At 46.6% G+C, this 13,884-nt stretch overlaps 1 protein-coding gene across 1 annotated transcript in view; it reads left to right on the forward strand.

Moving 5' to 3' along the window:
- Positions 1-1,704: 1,704 nt before the first annotated feature.
- The window catches only part of plxna2 (plexin A2), a gene marked incomplete at its 3' end in the record, with an annotated part of 183,766 nt that continues 171,586 nt past the window's right edge, over positions 1,705-13,884 (forward strand). The window contains 1 exon segment of the mRNA XM_079741140.1: positions 1,705-1,815.

Genomic DNA, 13,884 nt, shown 5'->3' on the forward strand with positions numbered 1-13,884 from the left:
AAAGTAAAGCATCGTCTAATGTAGAAAACTCCAGGAGGAAATAATTCCTCCCCCACCCCAAGCTCTGTTACTGGGGCTGTTCTCAAAGAGGCAGCTTCACACTTGTGTCTATAGATGGCAGTATTTTAACAGAGTTGACTGGAGTGACACTCATAATAGGCGCATACCAACCACACAACTTCATACAAATTATTGACTGTCAAGAAAGCTGTAAAGCACTATTTAGGATTGTTGTAATTACGTAGTATACTCTGATAGATGCAAATCCACCAGAACAGTTAGTTGAATTAGCCTAGGTGGCATTTTTATCCATTCTTTATAGGTAAACCGCTGTTTAGGTTTCCCTATTAAAAATTACTTGTGAAACGTTTAGACTGATAAAAGTAACACACTAATTCCTGTTTAATGACATCTTCCCGGTAGGCCCTACATCTAATTTCGTCACCGTTCTCTTCTATAACATCAGAGCTGCCCTTAAGTTGGATTGTGTTTGGTACCAATTGTTAAATATGATATATAACCATTTTAACATTAAAAAAAAACACATGCATAGGCCGATATGATATACTAGTTCAGAATAAATATTAGCAAAATATGAATTTACCGTTAAAGTGTAAGCTTACCCCCTTTTTCAACTGTTGATTTGTTTAAATGCGTTTGGACAGAGGGCTCAAGGAAGGAGGGGGGTGTTACCCATCGACCCATACAGGTGTTATCCTCATGGTTACCACTCAAGTCACGGCAATTCGTTATACATTTTTGTTTCACCTACGAGTCGTTGTATGGGCGTTATGATGAGCGATGTTCTATGTGAAATGGCGTTATACTTGTGTCCGAGTAGCTCAGCCCTGTGTCTTTGATGGACTGAGGTCCGCACGTCCGCGCGCAGCGTGGCATGCGCCCCCTCGCTGTCTCTTGTACCTTTGTCGTGACGTCATGATCATAACGGCACCTCAGTATTTCTCGACCGAGTCCAACGGCTTGGCGGAGACTGGTAAAAATCACCGTATTACTTTTGCAACTTTGACAAAATGTAACACCAGCCTAGGCCCTCACTGTTCTGACGTGACCATAGAAGACAGAATTACAACTTTAAAACAGAAATTGTTTGGGGTTCACTGGCACTTTAATTTAAAAGTACGAGCGGCGACGGTTTAGGCAGCGAGCGGGAGGGGGCTGGCTCTAAACCCGAACTGTAGTAGCATGTGCGGGCGGTAGTCTGCACTACTGTACACGGTGGTGGTACTCGCGGTTTAGCGCCACAAAGCTGTCAGTCTCGGCAGCCCTGTGAGAAGAAGGCGGGGTGCTCGCTTTGAACCAACCTCGTGAATCACAACACCGGACCGCGGACAGCCAGCCAGACACACAGACATTCAGATTGTAGAGTAGCTGAGAGAGGCTGTTCTTCTGGGGGAACTACTGAAGGAATGTGCGTCGCATCGGCACAACGTTGTTGCGTGAGGAACTGAGGTAGACGGGTCGGTTTCCAGACGTCAGAGTCTCTCGAAGTTAAGCGCTGAATGAACGGACGTAGATTATTAATTATTGTATATAACTCCGCGTAGTTGCGGTGGAGTGACAGCCGAGGGAACAGGGTGCAGGCTGCATGAATGAAACGCCGCCGCCGCACGAGCAGCTCGCTTAAGGCTATAATATCGCATTTTTCTAGGAATTGAAAGGGGACTACATCTTCTACATCTTCAGCATCTGTGAGGAACATCGGGGTGCCAGACTTTCGTCCTCTGGATCTGAGCATCAGTTTCTGTAGCAGCCACGCTGGAGGGAATTACTCAGAAACCCAGCTGGAAATAAGAGGTAAGGTCGATACGGTTGCTGTACAGTAACCACCCACCTACCCTGGTTTTTGCTTTATTTAAATCCTACTCCAATGATGGAGCAGACCTGCTAGTAGCCCTAATGGATTGTGTGTAAGGGATGATTTAGGGAAGCCGTCCACTGCCGAGGACCAGCTGATGAAGGGGCATCGTTTATAAGGCTGGGGTTGTCAGCAGAGAAAGCAGCACATATTGGGGAGGATTATTTGTGGTTGTGGCTTTTTACCGCAATCCCATTGTGTAGTTTGTAATTCGCGTTATTTAATGTATGATTATTCAAATCAAGCCAAATTCTTTCGATCCATTAATTTGTGATTTCAATTTTGTCCCACTGAAAAACAGTGTTGAATTTTGCTGGCCATTGTAGCCTTTTTTTTAATGCCGCACTTTTAATTGAACCACCAATAAATACTCAATCACGCTAAGCGTTGAGACAGATTTGGAAATTGTTCAATGGGGGTGAATGTTTAGTTTGACAAATGCATTGGTGCTATACTCGCTTGACTGTAACATAGGCCTATTGTCAATAGCACTAAATATCCCAATCATTTTGCCTTTTTGAAAATCACTGGGAACCTAAAGATCTGCGCAGCATAGACGTGCATGCTCTATATTGGAGATTATAACCGTGACAGACCGGTGGTGTTATAACCAGTGACATTGCAACAAGTGATTTTGTATTTATTTGATATTAGTATTTGAATGCGCTTGAACCGTCCAGAATGTTCAGACTTGTCCAGAGTGTCGAAAATGTCAAAGCTGCCAAACACTATTTAGAAGTTTAAATATACTTTCTCTCTATTGAAAGAATCGAACCCATTACGTTCATTAGGTACCTGGAAATATAGCAAAATACAAAAAATATGTGGCTTCAATCATATAAGATTTCCAACTCTCCTTTTAGTTACTCGTCTGTCGACCAGCAGATGCACTCACACGTCTTTGCCTCAATGCCAGCGCACGTTAAGCGCATATTATGCAGTTAGACCACTCCAAAGAAAATAGATGCTGCCTTAAGTAGAAAATTGCCTTGCATTTGCATGAAAATAACTTGCAATCTGCTGCCATGGCTGACGGAGAGCATATTAATTCCTCGGACCATGCAATCAAACCCCCGTTTCTTTTTGGTAAAACCTGTGTATCAGTAGCATGACCTTCTCACATCATTATTTTAATATCCGTCTCCGTAGCGAAACATCCGCTTGACCCCTGAAAGGCAAAGCAGCCACCACTCGCCAGGGTGAAAATTGCTGCCTTGGTAGAACAAACCGGCACTCAGCTCGGTTTGATGATCACATACTGATTATGCTCACCTAATTAACTCCAGTTTAATGAAAAGCCATACACTGATAGATAGGGCTACAGCCTTGCAATCAGTGTGTCGGACCCAGTTGGCCACTAAAGGGCAATTTTGTGGACTATTGTGGACAATTCTATTAGATCGCTTTGACTTCAGTTAAACGTGTCTAGAAGTCTTGATTTCTATCAATTCGTTTTCTTCCTCTATTGATTGTCTATATGAACTGTCACCATCTTCCTGATTATAAGATTAAAAGCAGCCAGGTGTATGAAGTATTTTCAGAAATTGAATATTATTTCAGAAAGCAGTGGAATAACTCCAGTTTCGGACCGGTGGAGAATATGAGTAAAAGATTAGCTATTCTGCTGCTTTACCGTACTTCAAAGACCCTTTGAGGAGATGCAGTCCGACAAACTTCCATCCAGCAGCGTCTGACGGAAGGCTGGGTGTTCCTCGGTCTAAACCACCATCACCACAACCACCATCACCATCGCCATCAGCTTTCTTTATTTCCAGCCTATTTGCATGGCAACTGCAGCAGTATTTTGTTTAATTGAGTTAGGCCTGCAAGTCGTTTGACACTGCGCCCACTGCTCTCTGTGTCCAGATGGAATGATGTGTCCGTTAACCATTGAATTGCCGGTGATGGAAAATAAGTAGCTATATTTGTTGGTATATCGAGAAAATAACTTGTTCTTTTAACTTTAAGACACAATTTGAAGTTGTCTTTTATTTGAACTGGTTCTTCAAAATGTGTTCTATCATGTGAGCATCATGAACTCCTGCATTCCAATCAGTCACACAGCCACACACACACCCAAACACTCACCACAAACACTCAAACGCACCGCAGCCACAAACACAACAGCAAACACACACACTCTGACTGGAGAGTGTGGCACAAGAGCGTCCTCTGTCGATAAAAAAAATAACTTGGTTGGCTACATGCCCCCCCTCCTCTCCCCTTGCCTTTTACAAGTCCCCAGTATGATCATCATGTCTTACCTCACCACTTTCTCTCAATGAAGGTGGGGGGGGGTTGTTCCCTACTTGTTATGTGTTTGCTGTGTCAGGCACACACACACTCACACACACACACACTCAAAGAGTCAAACACACACACACTCTTACACTCACACACACACACACACACACACACACACACACACACACACACACACACACACACAAACACACACACACAGACACACACATACACACACACACACACACACACACACACACACACACACACACACACACACACAAACGCACACACACACCCCCCTGAGCCTCCAGACTCACCCCTTGTTTAACGTGAGAGATTTTGACAAGTTGCTATGCATGCAGGCGGAATCCATGACCTATTTCTTAATGAGTGAACAGTGCACGCGGTGGCTGTGCACTCGGCAGGACGCATCTCCCTCTCTCCTTAGAGCAAGTACCCGCAAACGCCTCCCACGACCCCCCCCCCCCCCACACACACACAAACACACACATCACACGCAGTCTCATCCCAACTGTCTCCCTCTCTCTCTCCCTTTTCTCTACAACTTTGCGATTCTCTCCAACTCACACACTCATACAGCCCGACCCACACACTCATACAGCCCCGCACACACACACTCACACATCCCCACACACACACACACGCACACACAGTCCCACACACACACTCACACAGCCGGACACACACACTCACACAGCCATGAACTAACACACATGCAAGTTTGCGTAACAAATTCCAATGGACACCACTAGACACACAGAAATACACAGATAGATAATGCCACTCTTTGTGCGTTCAGTGAATCTCATAGCCGTCAGCCCCCTCCACCCCCTCTGCTGTTTCCTATCTGCCTGAGTGTACAAACAGCCTGTGAGTGTTTGTTTTAATGCAATTCCCCTCCCGTCTTTCCTCACTGTGGGCTGTTTATCTGAACCTCTCAACCGTCCAGCTGTCACGACAGAGATCTGAATCTCCTTGACCCACACACACACGCGTTCCACTCACCCGGCTATGTCATGTGTTTGTGTGTGTGCATGTGTCAGTCAGTGTGCTTAGCCTCGGAGGGTGAGCTTGCGTGTGAGAATTGACATTGGTGGGGGGGGAATTGGAATCAGCCGTGACATTGATCAAGCGGGGTTTAGCCAGGGGGAACATTTAGTCTGAACCTAGCGGAGGAGCTCAACCATCTCTCTACTTATCACACTCATTAAACCGCCCGCTCCCTCTCTTTCTCTCTTTTGCTCTCTCCCATACACCCAGCGCCTCTAGGTCTGCTCACTCTCCTATAGATAATTACTAAAGTGGGCGGGGTGACGGAGAGGTGTTGGTTTCATTCCAGTGGTCTGATTGGACTAAGGGCCAGCTAATTATCCCATTGAAAGTCGGTTCAAAGTCGGTGTCCTGACTATTATGGGTAGCGACCGCAGGGTTAGTGTTAGAGGGGGGGGGGGGGGGGGAGTATCCCTCATAGTTTATTTTGTGACACCCGGCACAAGTCAGCCATGGACAGCTAGCTGTTCTTGTGAGGAACATGTTTACTTCCAGCATGTGTCACATATCAGAAGCAGGATGGGTTTCTGTAGGGCCAGCATGGGGGGATGTACCTGTACCTGTTCCCACTAATCAGCTTTGTGCAGTCATCTACATAAAGCCTATTAATATGCCGCTATGAATAACATTGTTGCCTAGATCAAGCTCATAAGCATCACAATGCACTACAGTGAAATCCTTTGATTGGCTAATGCAAATACAATTCTATATGTTAAATTGTATACATAAGAGGCCACAGGGGCTACGTTTAATTGTCCAGCCATGCCTGCTATTGCCACTTTCATCATCTTGAGTGGTTGTGTGTGTGTAGCCTTCAGTGAATTACTGAATCGTTGAAACCATTTGAAATTGATGGCTACAGGCCACTACATTGTTAAGTAGCAGCTCTCTCGGTATGAGCAACACACATCACAGAGGGCAAAAATCAATGACACTCCCCTGTATTACAATTTAAGCACATACAGTGAAACTCAAAGCTAAATGTTATATTTTCAGGGCAGGAAAAGCACTCTGGTGCAACTGAATTCCCTTCCTCCCCATCTGACACACGCAAGGCAATACGTGGGTTTGCCCGACCACTTGGGCCAGGACACCGGCCCCCTCCTGATGTATTGACCGTTCTTTGTGTGCTAGAGAATGTGAAAGCATGAGCGTCCCAGCTAGCCTTCTCCAGCCAGTCTTCTCCCGCCAGTCTCTGCTCATAAGAATGGACAGGGGGTGGAACGTAAGCGTTGTCCTCTGCTGGGCGGCACCAGACCCTGACGGATCCTGCCCTCCTCTCTGTGGACGGCAGTGGGCTACCGATGAACTCTTCTGTACCCTCTCACTCTCACCCCCTCCTCCCCCCAGCCGATGCCTGGCAGCTTGCTGAAACAAAACCCTTTGTCTGACCGCTCAATTCAACAGATGGAGAAATGGACAGTAAACGACTGATAAGCCAGAGGGACACAGAGAATGAGAAAGAGAGAAACCGGGAGAGGCAAATATAGAGAGACACAAACTAAAGGAATTTACTGGAGCATGGTAGCCAGGGAGGTGTCACACTGCCCCACTGGGCAAATCTTAAATGTTGCCTTGAGAGGAGACGGGAGAGGATGAGGAGGAGGACGACGCATAGAAGAGAGGAGCAGGAATGCAGCCTCCTCATGAGGGCCCCCCAGGGCCGGGAAGCCTTTATCAAGATGTTAATGGAACTGTCGTCATGACGCGCTTCCGTCGGACTGAATCCTTCGCCTCTTCCTTCCAAGCGTCTCAATCCTTCCGTCACAGTCGTCAGCCCCCGCCGTCCCTCCCCCACGGGGACTGTTTAGACATTCATACCCGCATTCCCCCTGCTCAGACACCCTCCCTCCTTATCTGATGCCTGCTGTCACAGGCCTGTGCTATCCGTTACCACGTGTAACTAAATTACGCGATGGCACCGATAACGGCGGCCGTCCTGGCACCGGGCACAACGAAATAACACGTCTGGCTGTGTTGTTTGTTTGTTTGTTTTCTGCTGATTTCCATGCCGGTTGGATGTCAGCCTGTCAGCCCAGCATGCTGTGAGGCTTTCTGATGCTATTCCCTCACAATCTTTTTATTATGGCGGTTTTGGTGGCAAAATGTGTTGACTCAATTGGCCTCGCCCCCCAGAACTCTTTAACTACAACCCCTACTGCCCTGTTTGAAACAGCCTAAAGGGCTTAGCAAAGCAACCGCAACAATACAAGACACACAGAGAGACAGGGAAGCGTGGGGGAAGACCAAGAGCTTTACATTCAAATGGCCTGACTTATTTTGTCCTCATGAAAGAAGTGAAGTGCATTGTCTCTACACCGCTTTCCCTTCTTTTACAGCCCTCTGAATGTAAGTCAGTTTAGCCTGGCACCATCAATAATCAATTAGCTGGTGTCATGGTTGGATATGGGTTTTTTTGTGCGAGGGGAAGTTGACAATAAGTGAGCAACAAAAGGACGCGGGTGAGAGGGAGGAGGAGGAGGGGGAACCTGCTTCAGATGCCAAGGGGCAGCTGTCTCTGGCAGATGACCATGGGTTTTGTGTGGTGGTAGATACGTGTGTCTTTGAGCGGGTGCATCAAATGCAATTTTTGTTGAAGTGCCGGGTGCATGTTGCTTTCTTTGTCCGGGTGCTAGGTTCCCTTTGCCTATTCTGCATATGTATAGTGTGTGATTGCACGTGTGTGTGTGTGTGTGTGTGTGCGCACATTGGTGTCCGAGTGTCCTTTTGTGCGGGCCTGCCAATTCATGGTAAACATCTAGGGCAACCACAAACATTCAAACATGTCTCGCTACATACACCGCCCCCTGGTGATGCGGATGCCTCCTCCTGCCATGGTCGCCATGGTTACAACCGACAAGGGGCAAAGGCATTACTTGTCTAGTCTGCTCATGTGCCGCTTAGAAGCATCGCCAAGGGCAGCTTTGTCTCTCTGCGATAACAACCAGCACTCCTAGCCTGTGACAGCCATGAGCTCACTTTTTCAAAAGCAATGCCTTTCTCCTATAGGACTTAAAGAGTGTAGTCAGTCACAGGTATGGAGCACAGCCAACTGGGACAATGTATTTGCATCAACTAAATTCTTCTTTTAACAGTTTGTTTTGCCTTCCCTCTCAATTGATGCCTGCTGCCTGGCGGTGTGGTCTGGGGCTTTGAGTCAGCGCTCAGCCCCTCATTTCCCCTTGCCTGGTCCTGTTGCTCACACCGGCTCATTGACATGTAGCCACCTGCATCAAGACCGTCCACATTGTTACTATTCTCTAGTCAGCCGAGGCCTTATCTGGCTTCAGAGCGCCTCTCCTCTCTCATTGGGAGGGACGACCTCCACACAGCTCCACGGTTCAGTTGAAAAGAGAGGCAGAGATGCATTCCAACTCCCTCTGTTCCACATGCACCCGGACACGCGTCCTCTGATAAACACCGTTGTAGACAAGAGATACACTGGAATAAGCAGATGATGAAAGACGATGAAAGTACTTTTTTAAAATCTGGCCCTTCATCCTAGTGTGGGCTGTAGTGTCTTGTCTTTCTACCTTTTAACCCTGCATTAGGGTTAACTGCCTCCTGAATAATTCAGCTGCTTCCAACGCAATTGGAAGACTTCGCAAGACTTCTTTTTTTTTTTACTGGCACGTTTAGAAATGCTGGGTATACAAGGTTTGTGAATGTGGGTATTTGGGAAATGGCTTTTATGTAAAAAAATATATTGTCTGGTTATACTTCCTTTGAATTTGCCACTGTGTCCAGATAAGGCGAAATTACTGCATTTCATGTTTATGCATGAACGCATGGTGTGCAAATGGGGATAGGAGGTATTAAGAAAAACGGGCAGCTCTCACTAATTCTGGGCTATGAACTGGTTTTCTTGACTACATTTCGGGGAATGGCAAAGAGCACTTACATACTTGTTCTTTTATGTTTTGCACTTTTTTGCAGAGAGTGACACAGACCTGAACTTTGTGACTTTCCCTCTCTTCCCATGAGCCATGTGGAACTAGAAAACCATGTCAGAAAAAATAGGGGCACTCTTCCAGTCACTCGTGTCTGTCTTATAGAAAGTTATCTCCAAAATGGCCGCTGTTAATAATAAATAAACCAAACTAGGCTCTCTGTAACATTGTGCCCCACACAAAAAGCTGATATTTGTTCCTGTCTTGCCAAACATGATCAAGATAAATCCATTGCGCTGGGAAGTTAGTTGTATGTATTTCCCCGCGTCTGCTTCCTAGTGTGCCCTTTTGCTGGTAACAAGGAAACAATGCTTTAGCTCAGCAAAACAGAAGGATCTCTTGTAGAGGGAGAAAGACATCCTCCTGCCACTTTTATAACCAATTAAACGTGGAACATGACAGCGGCACATTCAATAGGACTGCGCTTGACGCAAAGAACACGTTCAACCCAGTCTTTTGGCTTGTGCTGTGCCAAATAAATGATCTCTCAAGAAATGTGCTGCATCATGTATAATGCAAAGGTGAATGGCAATGTCACAGGCATTGTCTTCCTTAATCCTGTAGTGTTTTAATAGAATGGCAGCAAACTAGGGGGTTCCAAGACAATTATGCTAAGTGTGACAGCCCCGGGTCCAGGTGCAGGAAACTTGAATTCCCGGTATTGTCCATGGAGATGTTGATCAAATATGAAAGGTTTGCATGCCCGAGGGAGACTTGGGGGGGGGGGGGAGCTGGGCAGGTTTGTGCTTGAAAGGAGTGAATGAACATCTTCTCATGTCTTAATCTGCAACAGTTGGGGGATTTACAGTAGGGGCTAATGCTGCTAAAGTGGAGGGTCTACACAGAAGGTAGGTTCACTAATTCACTTCTTTTACATGATCACAGAGGTGGATTTACCCTCACACATGTTTGTTTATCCTCCCTTACGGAGGGGAACACAGATTAGAGCAGGACATGTATGCTTGTTGTTTTCATCCGTTTGTCAAAGATTGTGGGAACATTGTTCACAGAGGCTGAAAGTGATTTGCAAGATCCTCGTAATGCTTTGGCTGATCCTGCAAGCCTTTAACATAGATTTTGCAGATGTTGACCTGTAAAGTGAAGCATTTTATTAGAATGCATGGTAGCATGTAGCAGGCATTCAACTTCTATACAGCATATCATTCTGAAACAATAGCTTTGATTGAAGTCTCCAATTCGTTTTAGTGAGTATTTCTCAGGTAAATAATGTTCCAATCGCCACATAAACGGTTTGACGGTTAACTGAAAAAGTTAAGAATACTCTAACGGATGAGCACATTTAGCCCATCACTCTTGTTTATTCTTGTAACACTATTTCGTTTTGACCTCTTCTATCCGAGTCTTCAAAGCTGACAATTAACGGCTCAGATCACACTGAATCACACGCACAAACTGATCTGTCACCTCGCCTTTGCTTCTCTCAGCTCTTTCTGTTCCCAGCCTGTTACCACGTAGGGTGGGGTACGTTAAGAGAATGCACTGTGTGACGTGTGCTGGAGGGACGTTGGAACCTATTTCCACTCACCTGTCGTTCGGCAGCCTGGCCCCCTTTAGACAAACTCAGGTGGTTTTTCTGAGCTTCTGAAACGGTTTGAAAGAACAGGTAGAAGCCGTTGGGCAATGTGCCAGTGTTGACATAGGCCTGGCTGACGTTATTCGATGACATGCAAAATACAAACAAACTCAGGCTGCTGTGTTTTTCACAACTCCCCCCTCTCAAAGACACAAAAACATACTTACACACATACATGTATGTATACATACACACAAACATGCCCAGGCCCCTTTGTAATCCTTGATGAGTCTTATAAAGCTTGTCTGTGTTAGTTTTGCTGTGTTTTTACAGTACAAGGCAGAAGCCTGTTCATGAGGAGAGCAGATATGCAGTGTGTCTGTAGGTCCCTTGGGCACTATTCGTCAAGATTAACATGCACGCCTCTTTCCCAACACTCCTTACCAATGCCGCCAATCAAACACACTGGAAAGCGACCAAAAGGACCTACAAAATAATTATATAAATATTTCTTTGTTATGTATGACATTGTTGTTTTCCTTGCTTTAGGGCTGGTTATTAATTGTAATTTCATGCCTAATTGACTCTTTGTGTTGAACAGCGTCCCCAACACAAGTATTCTCGCCGTTTCTTCCTGTACCTATTAACCGTAAAGGGGTCTTCATTAGGTAGAGAGGAGGAGCAAGAGGAGCAATCTAATTACATAGAGGGGTTATGACGTCAAGCTGCATTAGAGAGCACCTTTAAACGTCCCCGCACTGGACGAGGTGATGACTAATGTAGAATTCATCTCAATGAGATGACACGACATCCTCCAAATGAAACGACTCTCCGCACTTGGGTGAAAGAAAGGAAAACACAACCGGGTGATCGAGGGGAAAATCCTGTCGTCTCAGGGCCCTGTAGGCCATGCTAAGCTCCTCCCCCGAACCCTCAGGGGTCACCAGGAGGTCACTGCGAGTGGCACCCAACGGGCTGACCGCAGCGGCATCGTCTGTGTGTTGACGCACGGCATCCACAGTCTGCGGTACAAAGAAAATAAACACACACACACACACACACACACACACACACACACACACACACACACACACACACACACAGAGGAAAGCCAGAGGTCTGTGATTGTCTCGCATGCCACTTAGTCATACAGGAAGGAGCGGAGGGAGCAGTGGAGGAAAGGGAAGGAATGAGGGAGGGAGGTAGGTAGGAAGGAACCGGAGGGCAAGGCCTGCCCTGAGAACCCTGGAGTAGAAAGCGGCTGTAGCTTTGCTGTAGCTTAGGTTCACCATTAAAATACGAATGAGTAAGTATGCAAAGGCACTGTTGTTGAATGCTCCAATGGCCATTTGAACCAAATAAACCTCCTAAACTATCTCCTGCTAGCGCTAGTCAGATGGAGCTAGACCGAGTTGGTCGAAGCGAAACAAGCGAATGCCCGCTCTAATTAGCTCACTTCAGCGTGTCTGCGTTCCCTGGCTGCTTGTATTTACACTGCTGATGAAATGCTGAATGAAGCCTTTTTTTTTTTCAGTTCCTTCGTTTCCCTTCCCTTTAACCCTCAGACCATTACGTGTTCTCTACGGCACGAGGCAGTCGATTTTTATCGTTTCTTTCTTTCCTGTTATTGCGCTTTCTCACTGGAGTGTGATTATATGTTTTGCCCGACGATTCAGTCTGAGGCGGGAAAGCGGCAGCGGCTAGCCGTGCTGTTTTGTTTGGCTCAGAGATTGACTGCCGAGCTTCAGCTCCATGTTTTATAGCAGCAGACCTCCCCCCCCCCCCCCTCCTTTACTTTCTTTAAATTCCAAGCAATTGTGGCACGAGGCACAAATGCTGCTAGGGTTACATGCGCTTGTTGCTGTGTGTTTACACTGACTCTATAAGCGAACGGGCATTCATTTCATCATGTCCTCCGCCGCCACCACCGCCGCCTGCTTATCGCGAAAAGGTTTTTGGTTTCGGCTCTCGATTTGAAGAGAGCGAGGCAGTTTTTTGCCGTGTGGTTGCCGTGCTGCTCGACTGATCCCCAGACCTTGGCGGTATGGCCTGATGGCGTTGTGGAGCGCATTGGAGCCACACAGCCTCGGTGTGCAGTCGCAGAGCTTCAAGGGAAGGTTAGCGTGATGTAAAGGCAATGCCACAGTGAAATCTCAGTATGTCAAGGGGGGTGGGGGTTGGGGGGGGAGCTCGGCCTGGTCATAGTGGCCAGCTATAAACTACTGTTCAGTTCAATTGCTGTGATTTATTCTCAGTCATTATTACTCTGTTCTCTGGCTTTTTACTGCTGTCACCCCCCATTCTTGATGATGGGGTTTCTTTTTTCTCCCTCGTTCCTTTCTAAGTGTATGTCTCTCTCTCTCTTTTTCTCTCTCGCTCTCTGTCTCTGAGTTGGGCCATTGCCTCTCTCTCTCTCTCTCTCTCTCTGGGATCGAGTCCCAGTCTCCCTTACTTCCTTAACAATGCTAATTTTAATCATCTCTCCAGCACAGATTAGTCTTTGATCAAAATGAACCGCTTTCCAGGAGGTGTGTTTGAGCTTGTGTCCGTGTATGTGCGGGTGTGTGTGTGTGTGTCTCTGAGTGTGTGAGTATGTGAGTGTACGTGCGTGTGTGTGCGGGTGTGTGTGAGTGTTTGCATGTGTGCATATCTATGTGGGTGTGTGTGTGTTTGTGTGTGTGTGTGTGTGTGTGTGGACGTCCACACTTGACTTGTGTGTAAATGTTGCTCACTGAGACAGTCAACGGGAGAGTTTAGTTTGGATGAGGCTCCATAGGCCCCCCCATGTTTGCTCAATTATACCCATGGTTCTAGAGCCCCCCCCCCCCCCCCCCCTGGCATATTACATGATCTGCACTCCAAGTGCTGTATGAAGAAGAATGACCAGCTAGTGTTACCAAAGGCCCAGGCAGCCGTTGATGTCGTTGTGCTGCTTCTTCCTAAAGCAGATAGGATAGCTTCCATGTTGGCAGGTCCCCTGTGCTGCCCCTGTTACACTCTTTCATCCCACACCAGCGTTAAAATGTAGCCCTGATAACCATCCAAATGCTGCGGTCCTGTCCCTCTTTTGACTGCCGGGTTGCGGCACTCAGTGTGTCTGGTGCCTAATAATTGTAGCAAAATGACTAAACTACAATCTTGAGTTGTGAGCTATTTCAGACATAGCGTCTACTAGTATAAGGAAACTCAAACTCAAATTCAAGGGT

Source organism: Pollachius pollachius (assembly GCF_949987615.1).
Source record: "Pollachius pollachius genome assembly, chromosome: 8".
In the NCBI taxonomy this organism is placed as follows: Eukaryota; Metazoa; Chordata; class Actinopteri; order Gadiformes; family Gadidae; genus Pollachius; species Pollachius pollachius.